The following is a 20,657-nucleotide window of genomic DNA, read 5'->3' on the forward strand; positions in this document are numbered from 1 at the left end:
CCTTAATTGTTTCTGAAAGTTTTGCCTTTTTCTAAAACATATTGTTGGACTCATATGGTCTTTACCCATTCCAGAATGACTTCTTTCACTTGGGAATATGCATTTAAGGTTCTTACTGCCTCTCTCTGCTTATGCAGTACCCCACCTTGCTAACCCATTTCTCTGGGGTCCCCACACTTCAACATAAGTTACCCATAAGTATACAGAGTAGTTCTACTCTCCCAACCATCTGTCTCAACCTGCACAGTTAAACCCATCTGGGTTTGGAGCCTGGGTGAGGTCTTCTGTTTAATAGTAGTTTGAGTTCTATAAACAACATATTTGCTTTTTTTTTTTTTTTTTTTAAATTTATGCCTGTGGTTACTTACCCTGGGAATGGTTTTCTTTTCTTCTTCTTCCTCCTCCTCTTCCTCTTCCTATTCTTCTTCTTCCTCCTCTTCCTCCTTTTCCTCTTCTTCTTCTTCTTCTTCTTCCTCTTCCTCTTCTTCCTCTTCATTTTTCTTTTTTTTTTTTATGTTCTATTTCCTGTGTTTTCACCCAAACTGCTTTTGGTCTCTCAAAAATTCTCAAAACAAACAATGAGGTTATATACATAAAGTATACAGTGGTCCCTAGGTATTCTTGAGAAATTAGTTCTAGAAACTTTCGTATCAAAATCCTCAGATGCTCACGTCTCTTCTATAAAATGGCATAGCATTTACTTATAACCCATGTACATATCCAGTATACTTCAAATGAAGCATTTCCAACTCATGGTCCATGGTTCACATGTGGTCCAGGAGGGCTTTGAATGAGGCCCAACACAAATTCGTGAACTTTCTTAAACCATTACGAGTTTTTTTTTTTTTTTTTTTTTTTTTGCGTTTTTTTTTTTTTTTTTTTTTTTTTTTTTTTTTAGCTCATTAACTATCATTATTGTTAGTGAATTTTATGTGTGGCCCAGGACAATTCTTCCAGTGTGGCCCGGGGAAGCCAAAAGATTGGGCATCTCTGCTTTAAATCACCTCCAGATTACTTATAATACCTAATACAATGTAATGCTATGCAAATAGTTGTTATACTAACTATATTGTTTTCTTACTTGTAACATTGTTATTGTATTGTATTGTTATTTTTTGTCTTTTAAGAATATTTTTGTCTGTGGTTGATTAAATCTGCAGATGCTAAACGTGAAGATAGGGCCAATTGTGTATCAGATTTATCTCCCAAGATTTGGCAGCATTTAACAATGTATAATACTAACTGCTTCATTACTGACAGTCTGTGACTAGGTATTCTCTGAAACCATATATATTTTCTCTGCCATTCTCATCACTTCCTTGTGTCTTCATTGGCAGAGTCATTACCATCCATGTTTCTACTAACACTTTATTCAAGGCAATATCAGCTTTTTCTATCATGTTCCTCAAATTTCTCTCATCCTGTTCCCAATTCCCACTTCTGAAAACACTTCCGCATTTTTAGGTATTTTATGTAGCATCACATCACTTCCAGGCACCATTATGTGTATTAAGTTTCCCTTTGCTGCTCTAACAAATTAACACAAACTTAGTGGCTTAAAAATGCATATGTATACTTTGGGAGACTGAGATGGGTGGATCACAAGGTCAGGAGTTCAAGAACAACCTGGGCAATATGGTGATACCCCATCTCTACTAAAAATCCAATAAAATTTAGCTGAGCATGCTGGCAGACTCCTGTAGTCCCAGCTACTCAGGAGGCTGAGGCAGGAGAATTGCTTGAACCCGGGAAGGGGAGGTTGCAGTGAGCTGAGATCAGACCACTGCACTCCCGCCTGGGTGACAGAGCAAGACTCTGTCTCAAAAAAAAAATATATATATATATATATATGTGTGTGTGTGTGTATATGTATTATAGTATGCTTCTGAAGGCCCAAAAAAGGGTCTCACTTGGTGAAATTAAGGTGTCGACAGGGCTGCACTGCCTTCTAGAGGGTAAGAGGGAACCTATCTTCTTCCCCTTTCCAGCTTCTAGAGACTGTCCACCGCCCTGGGCCTGTGGCCCCTTCCTTTCTAGCATCAAATTTCTCTTACACTCTATATCCTGCCTCTGTCTTTCATTTACAAGGATTCTTGTGATTACACTGGGCCCACACACATATTCCAGAATAATCTCTCTTTCTCAAGGTCGTCTGATTGGCAACCTTAATTCCACCTGCAGCCTTGACATATAACATAACACATTCCCAGGTTCTAGGGATTAAGAGGTGGGCACGTTTGGGGGTATACTACTCTGTCTACCACAATGGTTGTATGGGGAAAGGGTTAGGAAAACATCATGAATCACAAACGCATTCTGGTTTATGCAATCTTTATCATGAATAAGTTTATATCCTTGAACTTATTTATATCTTTGTTGTCAAAGTAGAGAATTGACCTCAATATTGTAAAATTTTGCAGACAAAAACTCTCATAGGAAAAAATTCATAGGAGAAAAAACTGAGGGTAAGTTCCTGGTCAAAATAGATCATTTCAAATCTGGAGTTGACATAGTTTGTTTGGGAAGTTCCTTTTACCCTCAGGCAGATCATACGGCTTGAAACAAATCTGTTACACTGCAGACATATTTATCATTTTTACCACTTCTTTCAATTTGCATTATAAGAAATTCATTTGGGAAAACTGGAGAATACTTCTCAAATTCACGCTGTTGATTAAACAGGGCAGAGTAGCTGTGGACCAGAATTGGTAAAGAGTTGTAGAGAGAGAAAGCAGTGGGAATTGATGTGAGTAATGGTGTCTATCCACGTCTAGAAAAATCCTCTTTAAATTACACTTGTGAGTGGATGGGAGAGCACATTCTCTTGAAGCCACCATCAATCCTCTGCAGAGGTTACAGTTCTCTTTAATACATCAGCGAGCTTCTCTTTCTTGCAAACCCACTCTTCTGCTGTCTAGAGATGAGAAGCCATCGTCTTCACAGTGACAGAAGAACATGAGGACCATTGATTCAAGAGTGAAATCAAAGGACAGACTATTTAGTCTCAAATCCTCTGGACAATTAAGCTAACCGCCTATGGTGAAGGTTTTCTCAATATAAGGTGTTTGAAATTGGGCTGAATTGAAGTTTTGACTGATTCTTTTTTAAAGGAAGTAGAAGAGTCTGCTGATGAAGAACAAATTAATCAGTTTTCTTTGCTAATTCTTAGAGTATGTTCTGATGTTTTTTAGCTATTGCTTGAGAGTTGTTTATAACAGAAACATTTACAACCTAGTTCTCTAGTAGAAGCAATTTAGCCTAGAATTTAGGAGCATACCATTGGGATAATTTCGATTTGGAATTAAATCTCAGCTCTACCATCAGGGAATTGTGTTGGCTTAGGCAAACTATAATCAATTTCCTTATCTGTGAAATGGGAATAACCATATCTAACAGATAGGATGATTGTTAGTATTAAATGGGTCATATGTACAGCATATAGTGAAGTGCTTCTGTATAATGTCCTGCTATCATCATAATCATCTTTCACCAGACTTCTTAATTTCTTTCAAGAGCCATGCAATTGATGCACCTCTGTTGGAAGCTGAGTGTAAAATATAGTATGTAGGAGAATTATAAAAAATTGGTGGGCAGAGGAACATAAATTTAAAATTCCCTAAAACACTTGGTGCACCAAATAACATGTGACCATGGAACAACCTTGACCTTCAGTTTACTGGCCTTCCCAGAGACCTTTCACTCACCAGTAATCACACAATCTTGGAGCCTTTGGAGCTAGATACACCAGAATTTTAGGACCTGGTTCTACCCCTTCCCTGGCTGTGTGAACCACTTTTAGTTTCAACTAACCTTAAGCTATAGAATAAGAGCATTCATATCTACCTTACGAAGATGCTGTGATGATTAGAGGTAATATCTTTAAAATGTCTAGGAAGAGCTTTGAAACTGTAGATGCATAATGTATGATGGAAATGTATTCTCTCAAAAACAGACATGGAAGAGGTTTTCATCTTCCACCATGCTCATTATAGTTATTTCAGCCTTTCTGGAACCACCTACTTCTGTCTCCCCCATTGTGAAATGATTCTTATTTTGCTCTCTTACTTTATCACAAAACCCCACATAATTAGCTGTATTCAGGTTTAATAGGGCACAAGGGAAAAGGAAAGATATTCCGTTATCCAGCTACATAAATAGAAAATCGATTCCTGCGATGCAAGTTGAAAAGCTTTGGCATGTATTGTCTCAAAGTAACAACCGTACACATTATAGTCAGATTTTGTGTAATAGTATTGGTACTTTTATACAAATGCAAAGTACTTTGTGGTTACTCATAGTACCATAAATATTGTTTATAACGTGGTTTCTAGGGGAAAATACTCCAACCAAGCAGCTTATACATGAGATACAACGTAACAGAGTGAAAATATAGGTTTGGGAGTTAGAGAGCCTTTCATTTAAGTCCCAGGGTTACTGCTTACAAGCTGAGTCTCTTAATCTTTCTGTCCTTGAGTTTCTATATCTGCAAATGGGAAAGGCATGCATACATCCCTCATGCAGTGTTTGGAAAAATAAATGAGACATTGTATGTCAAACATTGGGTAAGCATATAGTAAGACATCAGATATTAGCTGTTTAAAATTATTGTCACCGTAGGTTATGTTTAAAAACTCTTTTTAATGTGAGCCAATGTTTCTATTTAGGTTCTTGGAAATGAGAGGGCAATTGAAAAAGGCCATTTGAGATACAAAACATAATTTCCTAAATAAATATTTTATTTTGTGTATTTATGCAGCAGTTAAGAACCCTGTCATAAAAGCATTTGGTGGTCTTAAACTTAATTATTGTTATTCCCAGCTTAACCCTGAATAAGGCTAAAAGCAGACACAAAGTGGAGAAATCAGAAATGAAAACCTACTGATGATCTTAGAATAGTGATAAATGTTTTCTTCTATTATAGTGAAATTTAAGGTAAATATATTTTGGAGTCTAATATAGTGTGGCCTTTTCCTAATACTTTCAATAAAGTGTATGTAAGAAAATATAATGCTTTGTATTATACTGTAATTGATTTCTCCTATATCTTTACATGCGCAGACACACTGTTGTGTTTTCCCAGCCCCTGTATCTTTTATTAAATGAAATAACATGGACATAATATTAAATAAAAGAACAAGGGTGAAGATAACTCAGGAGTTTCTGTCTGTGGCATTTTCTATTACTTATCCTGGGAGGCACTAAAGCATAGTTTCTGTTGATTCACAGTAGGAAATAAAAGTTAAAGAAGTTGACTGTGTAATCCATCTTTCCACACACAAATTAAATGTCTCTCTCAATGTTTATATAGTGCTTATTGCAGAATATAGAAGAATATGCCTTAGCACATCATCTAAGCTGATTTTTACTTGGTATTTAGCAAGATGTTAGACCTATTTTAGAGACTAAAACTAGCGCTAACACCCATATAATGAGCAGGGCACACCTGATTTTATTCTAAGGTGATTGAATACACTATAATGTAAAAAAAGAAAGATATTATATAAATTGCATTGACTGTGTTTTCTTATTTTCTGTCTTAGTGCTCTGGCATATGGGGCCTCACTGGCTGGGGGAGAAACTGCCTCTCCCAGGGGTAACTATTTCCTAGAGATGGCAAACACTTGCTGGTGAGCACACTTTTGATGGGCAAACCAGCCAATTCTGTGTTCATACCTTTCCCTGGCTCCATTTATCAGACTCCTGCAGTTGGGGACACTATTTCTCTGTGCCAAATCACCCTAGAGCCAAGTACCACACAATTAGAGACCACTCCTATATCCCAGGGCTTGACAAAATTATTTACAGTATCTAGTGACCTGCTCAGCTGCTTACCCTGCCTTGCCCACTTCTCTTCCCAAAACCCACAATACAGACTTTTGCCCAGGGTTTCCTCCCTACTTTGCCTCCTGACTGACGCTGGTGCCTCTTCCTGTGGCCCTATGCAACGGTGCATGACTCATCCTCTTAGGAACAGTTAGTAATAAACCATCTTTTCCCTGGGAATCATCTCCTGATCTCTTGGCTTCACCATAATTGAATAAAATCAAAATCCTGGGTTCATTTAAAGGCATATATCCAGTATATTTTTATAATTAAGATTAGCTTTAGTATCTTAAGGATGATAGAAGAAACCTTTTCCTCTCAAGGAATGGTTGGTAGAGAAAATAGTAGCAAAAAGAGTATCTTTCCCCCTTGTTTCATTCCTTGTTTTTCCTCTCTCCCAACAGTTATTGATTATTTTTTATGTTAGATGTGACTTAAAGGAAATAGCTTTGGGGAGGGAAAACACCCCTCAAAGGAGCCCAATCTCATGGGAGAACAGACAGGAACATCAGTGAGTTTAACCAAGTGTGCCAGGTGCAAGGATGGAGGCCCATCAAGTTTGGTGAAAAAAAGGAGAAAGGAATGATACACCAGGCTGAAAAGAATGGGGGCAGGGAACTTTCCAAAAAGAGAAGATAGTTCAGCCAAGTTTTCCTTCTTCTTATTCTTTAAAAGTCAGGTTTACTGAGGTAAAATTTATATTCAGTAAAATTTACCCTATGAAAGTGTTCAGTTCCGGGGCTTTTGCCATTATGTAGTTGCGTAATTACTGCAACAATCAAGATACCATATTTATATCTCCACAGGTTATTATTTTGCCCTTTTGCAGTCAATCTTTTATTCTTACCCCCAATCACTGGCAATCACTGGTCTGTTTTCTGACCCAATAGCTTTGTCTTTTTCAGAATGACAGATGAATGAATTCATACATTACGTACTTTTTTGTTTCTGGCTCCTTTCACTTAGCTTTATGCTTTTGAGATCAAACCTTTGTGTTGCATGTACCAATAATTCACTACCATTCATTGCTTAATAGTACTTCACTATATGTTTCTACCACAATCTGTTTATCCGTCCACCAGTTGAAGGACATATGGATTGTTTCCAGGTTTCAGCAATTATAAAAAAGAGTAGCTCTAAGCAATTGTGTTCACATCTTGTTGCGGTTATATATTTTCACTCCTCTTGGGTAAATACCTGGAATTGGAATTGCTAGGTTATATGCTGGGTCAAACTGTTTTCTTAAGTAGTTGTACCATTTTGCATTCTCAGCAGCAGTAGATGAGAATGTTATTTCCTCTGCATCCTCACTAGCAGTCAGTATGGTGAATATTTCTTCTCTGTCTTGTTCCAGATTTTAGGCATTCTGCTGGGCATGTAGTGGTATCTCATTGTAGTTTTAATTTGTATTTACCTAATGACTAACGATGTTGAGCTATTTTCCATCTATATATATATTCTTTGGCTAAGTGTGTGTTCAAATTCTTTGCCCATTTGTAAAATCTGGTTGTTTCTTTTATTATTATATTGTAAGAGTTCTATATATATTCTGGATAAAGCCTTTTTATCAGATATATGTTTTACAAATATTTTGTTCATTTCATTTCTCTGTCTTTTCATCTTTTTTTTTTTACAGAACAGAAATTTTCAATTTTGATAATGTCTAATTTACCTATTTTATTTTATTTTTTTATTTTTTATTATACTTTAAGTTCTAGGGTACATGTGCATAACGTGCAGGTTTGTTACATATGTATACTTGTGCCATGTTGCTGTGCTGCACCCATCAACTAATTTTATAGTCTTTGCTTTTTGTGTCATAGTTAAAAAATATTTGCCTAACCCACGGTCAGAAAAATTTTCTCCTAAATTTTCTGGAAGTTTTATAGTCCTAACTCTTGCATTTAAGTCTATGATTCTTCCACTTTGAATTAATTTTTATATACAGTGTGAAATAAGACTGGAGCTTCTGTTTAAAGACTATGTTTCCTTGACAACTGAGTTAATCTTCAGCATTCTTACCACACACACACACACACACACACACACACACACACACACACGGTAACTATGTGAGGTGATGGATATGTTAGCTAGCTTGATTGCGGTAATCATTTCACAATGTATATATGTATGCCAAAACAGTACATAGCATATTTTGAATATATACAAGTATTTCTCAATTATACCTCAATAAAGCTGAAAAAATAAAGACTATACATTTTCTATAGAATTTTCTTGACAATTTTGTTGTAAATCATTTGCATATGTGTGTGTGTTTTTCTCTATTCTGTTCCTCAATTTGGTGTCCAGTAAGACACTGTTTTGATTACTTTTGCTTACTAGAATGTCTTGAACTCTATTCTTTTAAGTTCTTCAGCTTTGTTCTTTACTTTCAAAATTGCTTGGATTTCTAAAAGTCCTTTGCCTTTCCATGTTAATTTTAGAATCAGCTCCCCAATTTCTGCAAAGAATCTGCTGACATTCTGATTGAGATTGCAGTGACTCTATAGACCCACTTTGAAAGTCTTACCAAGACTTTTGAAAGTCTTACCAAGAATGGTAAAGTCTTACCAAGAATGAATTTCTAATCCATCAACATGGCTTTTTAATGTACTTACTTAGGTCTTCTTTAATATTTATCAGCAATACTTTGTAGACGTCAGTGTATGGTTCTTGCATATATTCTGACCAATATATTCCTAAGTATTTTATGTTTCGATGCTATTGTAAATGCTATTGTTTCTTTAATTCCAATTTTCAACTGTTGGGAAAGTGTACCTACTAAGCTTTTGTGGGCACTCACTTTGACCTTCCAGTTTCTGTTATGCAGAGTGATCAGAGTTTCATTTTGTCACATGATTAAATCTTAGAAAGAACAAAAAATAAGACAAAATACTCAGTTACAACCTGTTTTTATGTTTTTTTTTATTTTTTTAAAAAATTTAACTGGTAACAAACACCTCTCAAGGATAGCTTGGGACTGCTAACTCATTGCTTCGTGTTGCCAGGAGAAGTAATCACTATTCCCCTTACTTGATGTGCTGGACAGTTGTGCTGTGGCCAGGCCATGGCCTGTAAGACACATGAAGTGGGCAGATCACCAGTTGGAAGAGTCAGTGGTTAACATGGACAATTATTGATTAAATGTATGTGAAATACATGTAGGAAAGGGAGGATGAGAATATTGAGAGTGTTCTGAACATTATTGCTATAACAATGTTGATATTATATGGAAAAATATACAGATATATACAGATATGTATTTTATTGTTTGGCTATTTATTTTTTTTTCATGAGAATAGCAATATATTTAAATTTGATTGCAATGAACTAAAAAACTAACAGTGCATGCTTGTAATAATTTAGTAAATTTAGTACTTTATTTCTGCTTTTCTAAAATGTTGATGGAGAACATGTAGCTTACACAAAATATTTGTCTGCAATTACTATGTGCCTTGGAGACCACAGTGATATCAGTGACCACACAGAAACAGAAGACGAACATGCTAAGGAAGCATCAGTGTCTCCTTATAAGTTAATGGTAATATTAAGAATTTGCCTGATGACTGTGATTTAATTGCAGCTGCAACAGGTATTTTTACATATCACTTTGTGAAATACCATTTATCATTTAGATAAAATGACCATTTATGATGGCTTTAATTCACTTTTTAGCTCCAGATTTTCCTGTGCATGTATGAAAACTGAAGCAGTAGCTGTGAATATATTTGCTGCATTCACAGAAGAATATTTCCAATTATTAAGTGATGCCAGGCTTATATTAGTATGTTTGGATCCTTCAAACAGAAAACTATTTAATTCCAATACTGCATCCATCTTTTTTTCTATCCAGTTTACGAACTCAAAGTAAATGCTTTTGATGTTTGGTCTGTCAAATGTGAAATATCTGATATTATGGTGGATGCTTATAAAATTCAGTTAAAAGCTTCAAAATTAAAAATAAAATAATTTGGTTTTGCTTCATTACTACAAATTTGGGTTTTATTTGGTTTTGCTGCATTACCGTGTATGGTGGAATGTAGGATCACAGGGAAACAATATAGTTACTAAATTGAGTGACCTTGGAGTGATTCATCCTGGTGAGCACATAATGTATTATTGTTTCTATTCTATTAATGGTAATAGAAACAATACTTGTAAAAATTTCTACAGTTTTAAATATATAACAGTTTACAGTAACTGAATATAAAATGTTTATGTGGGAAGCTTCTTTCAATAAGAGCAAAAAATAGTTGTAGCTGGCAGATGTGCTTTTCATCTTTGCTGCCCACCATCAATCAGATATTAGAAATGTAGGCTCTGAAGACTTTGGAAACAAATCTAAATGCCCTACCATGATGCTGAGTTATTTTTGAAAAAGAGTCATCTAAAATTTTTGTTATATTTCATTCAGAATCCGTAGGACATAGTTAATCAATGCATTTTTGAATGAATGGAGTACCAAAACACATTAGCTTGTAATGCTTTTAGCAAATTGCAAGTGTTCAAAACAAAACTTATGAAAAGGAAACCGTTGCAGTGCATCCCATAAAAGCAGGGGATGATTGGAACAAATTAAATATTATTTCTTAAATGGTTTACAATTTAAATTTGAAATTTTATAGCTGCATTTTGAAATATCTCAAATTAGGCTGGTCATGATGTCTCACACCTGTAATCCCAGCACTTTGGGAGGCTGAGGCAGGAGGATCGTTTGAGTCCAGGAGTTTGAGGCCAGCCTCGGCAACATAGTGGGACCCCATATCTACAAAAAAATACAAACAGAAAAAATTAGCTCATGTGTTGGTGTATGCCTGTGGTCCCAGCTACTCAGGAGGCTGAGGCAGGAGGATCACTTGAGCCCAGGTCAAAGTTGCAGTGAGCAGTGATGGTGCTACTGTACTCAGCCTGGGTGACAGAGTAAGACGCTGTCTCCAAAAAAAAAAAAAATCTCAAATTGGGGGAAATTTTTTTTTTTGATGGAGTTCCTATTTCCAGTTGAATAAATTTATATCCTGTACTGGAAAGGATTGAGTTTGAATAGTTCTATGAGTTTTCAACATTTATATTTGGTGAAAGTTTTATAAAAATTAGAGAAGACATTTGAAGTTTCTTATTTTGTACAAATGGTTGTGAAGAAAGGTGCTTGGAATGGAGACAAAAAGCTAGTCAGTACTTATAAGTATATTGGGCTTAAGTATTTACAAAGTTTCACATGAAAACATTAGAAATGAGGATATTCTCCATGTCACAGAGTTTGTTCTATTTACCTTGGAACTCGGAGTGTAATTCCTTATTTAAAAGCATTAAAGTCTACAGAGAAGGGTCAATTAAAATTTTTTTCACAATTTCATATTTATTCATTGTAAAATGCGAATTTGAAAAAATTGCAAGAAAATTTGCTAATAGCATTAATTATTATATAAATAATATGTTTCAATATAATAAAATTTTACTATTATAATCTTATTATTTCATAAGATTACATTGAAAAATGCACATTTCAGAAAAAGACCCGTGGCATGATATGAGAGACATAGGAAGTACAATTATTCTTTTTCCACTGCTTTTAAACGTTCAGGTAATTAATGGAAACAAATGTGCTTAAATGAACACGTGTATATGTTTTTACTTTTAGAAGATATTTTATTCACTTTCTGAAAGTAGTTTTTGAATATAACTATTTTACAGGTCTAAAAATATGAAGCAAACTTGTTAGTCAACAAATACATCTTTCGAAAAGTGTATATTTTAATAATTTAGCATTGCTTTTGCTTTCCCAACTTTCTCAATTTGAATGATACATTATATGGTCTCCCTATCCATCAGTTTAATTCTCCAATAATTGCCTTTGGCAAATTATCTCAGCAAATTCTCTTTCCAAAGACATGTATCTATATTTAAGAAAGTAATTCAAATGTAATTCTTCACTACAAGATTCCTCTTTTACTTAACTATTTCAATACCTGTTAGAAGGTTTATATTAATATAAGCTTAGCAAACTAACACAGGAACAGAAAACCAAATGCTGAATGTTCTCACTTATAAATGGCAGCTAAATAATAAGAACACATGAACACATAGAGGGGAACAACACACACGGAGGCCTGTTGGAAGGTGGAGGGTGGGAAGAGGGAGAGGATCAGGAAAACAGCTAATGGGTAATAGGCTTGAATACCTGGGTTCTGATATAATCTGTACAACAAACCCCCATGACATAAGTTTCGCTATATAACAAACCTGCACGTGTATCCTGAACTTAAAATAAAAGTTTTTAAAAAAGACAAAAACCATTACTAATATTTTGTTAGAATATCTCATATTTATATGATTAATATTCAAAGTATAGAATCTATTGAATGTATTAATCATTGTCCATGCCCTTTCTAGTCTATTTATTCCTGATTTCATTATGTTTATATCATTGTTAAAATTATTTATATTATGTTGGGCAGGGGTCAGCAAACTATGGCCCGCATGCCAAATCTGGCCCCTTGCCTCTTTTTGTAAATAAAATAAAGTTTCATTAGAACACAGCCACAGTATTTATTTATACAGTGTTTGTGGTTACTCTGACAACAGTATATTTTTTAGCCGTGATAGAGACCGACAGGTCATAAAGCCAAAATACTTACTATCTGGATATTTACAGAAAAAGTTTGCCAAGTGTAATATATAGAGAAAATGTGTTAAAAAATTATTGTAAGGAGACTTTCGTGAGTGGAAACACTTTCTATATGCTAGAGCTAGGAGAGTCCGGGGCGCGGTGTTGCAGAGTCATCGTTTAGCTGCATAGTATCACAAGCCAATAAGAACAAAATCAGTAGCTTTTCCCTCACACTGGATATTTCTCAACAGAAAGTAATATGGACTGGCTTCACCTCAGGTTTAGAAGAAATGATAATTGCACATCGATTATTAAAAAATCTAACAAAAATTTGTGATTTAGTAAGTTAATATGAGATGCATATAATTAAGCATACATTTTATTTGACTTGAATACTGAATTTTTATTGGTTTATGGTCTATTTTTATGATATTGGCAGTTAACATCTGTTAAAAACAAAATAAGGCTGGGTATGGTGGCTCACACCTGTAATTTCAGCACTTTGGGAGTTCGAGGCGGAAGGATCACTTGAGGTCAGGAGTTCACGACCAGCCTGACCAACATGGCGAAACCTTGTCTCCACTAAACATACTTAAAATAATTAGCTGGGTGTGTTGGTGCGTGTCCCAGCTTCTCAGGAGGCTGAAGCAGGAGAATCTCTTGAGCCTCGGAGGCAGAGGTTGTAGTGAGCCGAGATTGTGCCACTACATTCCAGCCTGAGTGACAGAGCGAGACTCTGTCTCAAAAACAAACAAACGACAACAACAAAACGAAATAGGATTCAGCAATGTCACTGAAGAAAGAAGCTTCCAAACATTATTTCAACACAACTATTCCACATCCTGACCACGTAGTCTCTCCATATGTGCACACACACTTAATGCACATGCTGGGGACACACACGCTGCTATAGACTGAATGTTTGGATGCTCTCAAAATTCCGAAGTTGGAACCTTAATTCTCAATGTGATCGTATTTGAAGGTGGGGCATTTGCAAGGTAATTAGGTCATGAGAGTGGAGCCCTCATGGTGGGACTAGTGCTCTTATAAGAAGAGACAGGAGCAATCTTGCTTTTTCCCCAGCCTTCTCTCCTTGTGAGGATACAATGAGGAGATTGCTTTCAGGAAGTCAGGAAGAGTGCACTTGTTAGACACTGAATCTGCCAGCACCTTGGTCTTAAATTTCTCACCCTCCAGAACTGGGATAAATAAATTTGTGTTTAAGCTACCTACTCCATGGTATACATTTATACAAATACATAAACACTATTGTAAGTATGAGTGCATGTAGGCATGTACCCATTGCCTATAACATACTGTACATATTATACCACAAGTTGATTTGTTCAATTAATATATTGTGACCAGTTTTTCATAAAAATAATTTCTATAGTCCCAACATTTTTCCACTTTATGTATAAGCTATAGTTAATTTAACCTGTTTCCTAATTTGAGAAACTTTATTTGATTCCATTTTTCACTATTATAAGCATGCTGCCATTACTATCCTATAGTTAATTCATTTCCTGTGTAATTGCTAGAAGTGAAGTTTATGGAACAAAGAATATCCATACAGAATTATTTTAGTTTTTATTGCTCAGTAGCATTCCACTGTGGCTAAACCACAATTAGCTTCTCCGTTATCTTGTTCGTGGACATTTGGGTTGTCTTAGTGTTTGGCAATTGTGAATCAGGCTACTGTAAACATTCTTGTGTAAATCTTTGTGTAGCCATATGTTTTCATTTCTCTTGAGTAAATACCTAAGAGCGGAAGTGCTGGGTTATAAGGTAGATTTATGTTTAATGTATCAAAAACTGCCAACAGTCTACCAAAATGGCTGTATCATTTACATTATCACCAGTAAAGAAGAAGAGTGCCAGTTGTTCCACATCTTCACCAACATTCGGATTTTTAGCGATTATAGTGTTTGAAGGAGTATCTTGTGCTTTTAATTTGCTTAGTCTTGGTGACTAATGATGTTGAGTATAATTTCTTGTTTCCCTTAGCAAATTAAATACTTTTCTTGTTGTCAAGTGTCTGTTTGAATCTTGTATCCTATTTACTTATTTATTTATTTATTTATTTATTGAGATGGAGTTTTGCTCTTGTTACCCAGGCTGGAGTGCAATGGCATGATATCGGCTCACTGCGACCTCCGCCTCCCAGGTTCAAGCAATTCTCCTGTGTCAGCCTCCCAAGTAGCTGGGATTACAGGCATGCGCCACCATGCCTGGTTAATTTTTGTATTTTTAGTAGAAACAGGGTTTCACTCTGTTGGTCAGGTTGGTCTCAAACTCCTAATTTCAGGTGATCTACCTGCCTCGGCCTCCCAAAGTGCTGGGATTACAGGCATGAGCTACCATGCCCAGCCTGTATCCAATTTTTAAACTGTGAATTTGGGAACTATTTTCCTGGTATTTTGTAGTAGTTCTTTATTCCAAATACAATTTCTTTGTCAGATATATGTGCTGCTGCAAATATTTTTTCCCACTCTCTGCATTGTTTATTCATTTTCTTAGTTGATGTCTTTTTATGGACAGAAATTTTAAACTTTGTTGCAGTCAAATTCCTCTTTTTTGTATTACTTGTGCTTTTGTGTCATTTCAATCCTATCCCAATATCACAGAAGTATTTTCCTATTTTTTTTTTCAGAAACTTTGTTTTGAAATTTTACATTTTGGTTTTATGCATCATCAAATTTTTCTATATGGATGGATGTAGGTGTTGTCTACAAAAGTTTCTGTTCAGCTTCTTAGTTTCTTAGCCTCTCAGTGAAATTGATTAGCATTTGCCAATGGAAGTAATTGATCAATTGGCACTGAATGTTGAACTCTGATTAATAAATTTATGCAAATTTCTAGTTGTTCTCAGGAGAAAAATTTATCCAAAGCAAGGTCATTCAATAGAGCTACAGAAGTTATTCCCCTTTTTTTTAATGTTTAAGTTTTTCCATATACTCAAATATTATTCTCTGTTCATGGACATCCAAGATGGCTTCACTGACGTATCTTGGTGGGAATAGCTAGAAGGCCAGGCTCAGCTGGTACTGTCAACTAGAGTGCTCACAGGTGGCCCCTCAAGCATTGAACAAAGCAGAAACTGCATGGAATTTCATGAGCTACACTCAAAAGTCACTTAGCATCATGTCTGGTATATTCAACTGGTGGAAGGATTCACTAGACTAACTCAGTTCCAGGGGAGAGTACATAGGCTCCACCTCTTAAAGAAGTAGTAAAGATTTTGCATCTACGTTTAAAACTTCCTCAGTCTGCCTTTGGGACACTTAACATTTACATTTCTCTAACATGCAAAATATATTCACCCTCTCCTAAGACTCAGCTCCCAGAAACTTCATCCTATTAGAGCATTGGGCTCAGGCTAGAGGTTTAGAATCTTGTATGAAATCATTTCCTAGGGCAAATAAACCTCTTTGAGTTCATTTCCTTGGGCACAATTCTACATATTTTGAAGAACTGTGAACTTCAGAAACAATGCCTTGCTCCCCCAAGGCACACACATGCATGATACTGTGATGGTACACACTAGACACTCCCATGGATAAGGAGGGTAAACGGGAGGCATATGTCAGTCACTAGTAAAGCAATTCTTAAATTCACCTTTCATGAACAAAACTTGGTCCTGCTCTCTGTCAATAATTCTCTGCAATTCTTGGTTGTGCTCTTTGAGCAATCCTTTCTTTTCCTAAAACATAGCCAATTTTGCAGCCAAGTAACATTATCAGCCTGCTCTATGCCCATAGAAATTTGGGGTTCCCGAAGTCTGTACACTTTTTATTGTCCCTATCAATTTTAGTTAAGGTGGACATACTTTCTTTGAAAAGTTTTGAGATCTCTCATGTATCAATTTATAAATAAACTCCATTAGGCAAATGCACACACACGTGTTAAGATGAATCTGTATCTTGGCTCCCTACCCTGTGAGGCTCCTATGGGAAGCACCTTTAGTTGTCTTAGAAGCACTGCTGTCTAGCTAAGAGGGTCTAAGCTACACTCTTAATGTTCTTAGCTTTCTATATAAATTAAAGTATGTTTGAGGCTCTGACTTAAACCTGTGTGCCATCTTATGAAAATATTTTATAGGCAGAACTCAGATTCCTTCAGCCTGTGTTTCATTTGCAGTGTTCTGAATTTGCTCTTTTCCTTAACGTTATCTCTTTGAAAATATTGTCTTTCTTGGAAAGATAGTCCTGGACCTTTTACATTTCCTCCAAATTTTATTCAAACATTGAACAGTTTCCTTTTTATTTTTTTTGGCTCATTGTGCTCCCTTTTAATTTTATTATAGGTATCTAGAAGAGATCAGATGGCATCTCCAACACTTCCCAGAAAATTTCCTTAGTTATATTATTTAATTCATTAGGTATATTTCTTATTTTCCCTGTTGTTTTAGGTGACAGTGTTGCCAAACTTTCTTCCAATATGTAATAAGGATCTATTTTTTTCCAGTTTCATATATTCCTCACGTTACATTAAGCCCTCTGATATCCAGTAGTCAGATTGAAGACTGTTATGCTTTCATCCATTGCCTGTTCCCCTCATCCATACCACATGTTATCCTTTTGTTTTACCACCTCTGCTTTCAAACTCTGTTCCAGTTATCTACTGTTACACAACGAACAATCCCACAACTTAGTAGCTTAAAATATCCGTCATTTTAACATATCTCTCAATTTCCTGGGTCAAGCATTAAGTTTGGCTGTGTGTTTCTTCTGCTTAAGGTGGCTTTGAGGGAGGTGACTCTGTGACATTGTCCTGGTAAAAGAGCTGGATGGGATCATTGGCTTTAATCACAAGTCTTGTGTATTTACAGGGATGGTTGAAGGCAGAACTCAACTGGAAGTGGTGACCAGAAATAGCTTCCTAAGCATGGCATTCTTAGGGTGGAAGACTCCTTACATGAAGTCTCAGAGTTCTAGTAGTGAATGTCCTATTGAAGAAGATAAAATGTATGGTCTTTTAGTCATTTTTAAAACCTTACAAGACATATTGAGTCACTTTTCAAAGTACTGTATTGGTCGAAGCTATGAGAAGTCTACTTTGATTAAAGAGATCTGATAGAGTCCCAAATCTCAATGGGAGGAGTGTTAAAAATTTGCTTGCTACGTTTAAACCCTGTTCCATTAGGATCAATGCTGTTTTGTCTTGTTTGTTTGTTTGCGCTTACTTGCTTCTCTGAATATGAGCTCTGAGGATGCATCCTATGGGAACTCATTCAGTTGCTCCCAATTTTAGCATTTCCTTTACATAATGGAAATTCCAGTCTCTATTTCTTCCTTCTGTTATAGCTTACAGAATTGCCTCAAAATATTGAGAATTTGTATGGATTTTATTTTGTAAAATTCTAGTCATAATACAGATTTAGCTTTCTGCATTTCTTATTAATTTTGAGGAGTTTAAGGTAAAAAGTGCTGGAAGTCTATGTATGGTGTCATATTTTCATCTGAAACCCAAAGTACAGGCAAAATTTATAACCCACGTTTAGAAATAAAGAAATCAATTATTTGTAAAAGACATGTTCAGCTTAAGGTACCTGTGGGATATTCATAGGAAGATATCTAATTGCTATTTAGAATCATGCGTAGATTTTATTTTTTAACAAATTGACACTATTGGCAAAGAAAAAGTATAATCTTTTTATGCCAAAAACTAGTAATTTCTGTCATATGACTAAAAGGTGGAATATATATATAATGGGTGAGTATATCTAAATCCTTCCCTATAAGGCCATCAAAAAAGACTAATTTTTCAGTAGCCCATTAATCACAGAATAATTAAAGAACTATATAAAATTTAAACAACTACATATTAGAAGAATATGTGAATTTATACATGTAACACACTTTAAAATAAATAAAAAAAATTTTTATTAACTGGCTTAAAAGTACTGTTAAACTCATGTACTATTGGTAAAAGAGTACATACAGACTTCTCACCTCAGTGTTTCCTAACAAAAGAAGTGGAAATACGTAAGCCAAAAGCTCTTTAAGAATGAGCCACTGATGAAAACAATATGTTTATTATTTTAACATGTTCACGTGATGCCTCCAGCTTTGTTCTTTTTGCTTAGAATTGTCTTGGCTATACGGACTCTTTTTTGGTTCCATATGAAATTTAAAGTAGTTCTTTCTAATTCTATGAAGAAAGTCAATGGTAGCTTGATGGGAATAGTATTGAATCTATCAATTATTTTGGGCAGTATGGCCATTTTCATGATATTGATTCTTGCTATCCATGAGCATGGAATGTTTTTCCATTCGTTTGTGTCCTCTCTGATTTTCTTGAGCAGTGGTTTGTAGTTCTCCTTGAAGAGGTCCTTCACATCCCTTGTAAGTTGTATTCCTAGGTATTTTACTGTCTGTGTAGCAATTAAGAGTTTGCTCATGATTTGTTTCTCTATTATTGGTGCATAGGAATGCTTGTGATTTTTGCACATTAATTTTGTATCCTGAGGCTTTGCTGAAGTTGTTAATCAGCTTAAGGAGTCTTTGGGCTGAGATGATGGGGTTTTCTAAATATACAATCATATTATCTGGAAACAGAGATAATTTGACTTCCTCTATTTCTACTTGAATAGTCATTATTTCTTTCTCTTGCCTGATTGCCCTGCCCAGAAGTTCCAATACTGTGTTGAATAGGAGCGGTGAGAGAGGGCATCCTTGTCTTGTGCCGGTTTCAAAGGGAATGCTTCCAGCTTTTGCCCATTCAGTATGATATTGGCTGTGGGTTTGTCATAAATAGCTCTTATTATTTTGAGATATATTCCATCAATACCTAGTTTATTGAGTGTTTTTAGCATGAAGGGGTGTTGAGTTTTATCGAAGGCCTTTTCTGCATCTATTGAGATAATCACGTGGTTTTGTCATTGGTTCTGTGTATGTGATGGATTATGTTTATTGATTTCCATATGTTGAACCAGCCTTGTACCCCAGGGATGAAGCCAGCTTGATCATGGTGGATAAGCTTTTTAATGTGCTGCTGAATTTGGTTTGCCAGTATTTCATTGAGGATTTTCGCATTGATGTTCATCAGGGATATTGGCCTGAAATTTTATTTTTTTGTTGTGTCTCTGCCAGGTTTTGGTATCAGGATGATGCTGGACTCATAAAATGAGTTAGTAGGAGTCCCTCTTTTTCTATTATTTGGAATAGTTTTAGGAGGAATGGTACCAGCTCTTCTTTATACCTCTGGTAGAATTTGGCTGTGAATCCGTCTAGTCCTGGGCTTTTTTTGGTTGGTAGATTATTAATTACTCTCTTGATTTCAGAACTTATTATTAGTCTGTTCAGGGATTCTTCTTCTTCCTGGTTTAGTCTTGTGTCCAGGAATTTATCCATTTATTTATCCATTTATTATGCATCCAGGAATTTATCCATTTCTTCTAGATTTTCTAGTTTATTTACATAGAGGTATTTATAGTATTCTCTGATGATAGTTTGTATTTCTGTGGCATCAGTGCTGATATCCCCTTTATCATTTTTTTATTGTATCCATTTGATTCTTCTCTCTTTGCTTCTTTATTAGTCTAGCTAGCAGTCCATCTGTTTTGTTAATCTTTTCAAAAAGCGAGCTCCTGGATTCATTGATTTTTGAAGGGGGTTTCATAGTCTTGCTAGTGGTCTGTCAATTTTGTTGATCTTTTCAAAAAACCAACTCCTGGATTCATTGATTTTTTGGAGGGTTTTTTGTGTCTCTATCTCCTTCAGTTCTGCTCTGATCTTAGTTATTTCTTGTCTTCTGCTAGCTTTTGAATCTGTTTGCTCTTGCTTCTCTAGTTCTTTTAATTGTGATGTTAGGGTGTCAATTTTAGATATGTCCTGCTTTCTCTTGTGGACATTTAGTACTATAAATTTCCCTCTAAGCACTGCTTTAGCTGTGTCCCAGAGATTCTGGTACGTTGTGTCTTTGTTCTCATTGGTTTCAAAGAACTTATTTATCTCTGCCTTCATTTTGTTATTTACCCAGTAGTCATTCAGGAGCAGGTTGTTCAGTTTTCATGTAGTTGTGTGGTTTTGAGTGAATTTCTTAATCCCGAGTTCTAATTTGATTGCATTGTGTTCTGAGAGACAGTTTGTTATAGTTTCTGTTCTTTTGCATTTGCTAAGGAGTGGCAATTATGTGGCAATTTTAGAATAAGTGCTATTGGTGCTGAGAAAAATGTATATTCGGTTGATTTGGGGTAGAGAGTTCTGTAGATGTCTATTAG

This window comes from Papio anubis, chromosome 5, assembly GCF_008728515.1.
Source record: "Papio anubis isolate 15944 chromosome 5, Panubis1.0, whole genome shotgun sequence".
NCBI classification, from domain to species: Eukaryota; Metazoa; Chordata; class Mammalia; order Primates; family Cercopithecidae; genus Papio; species Papio anubis.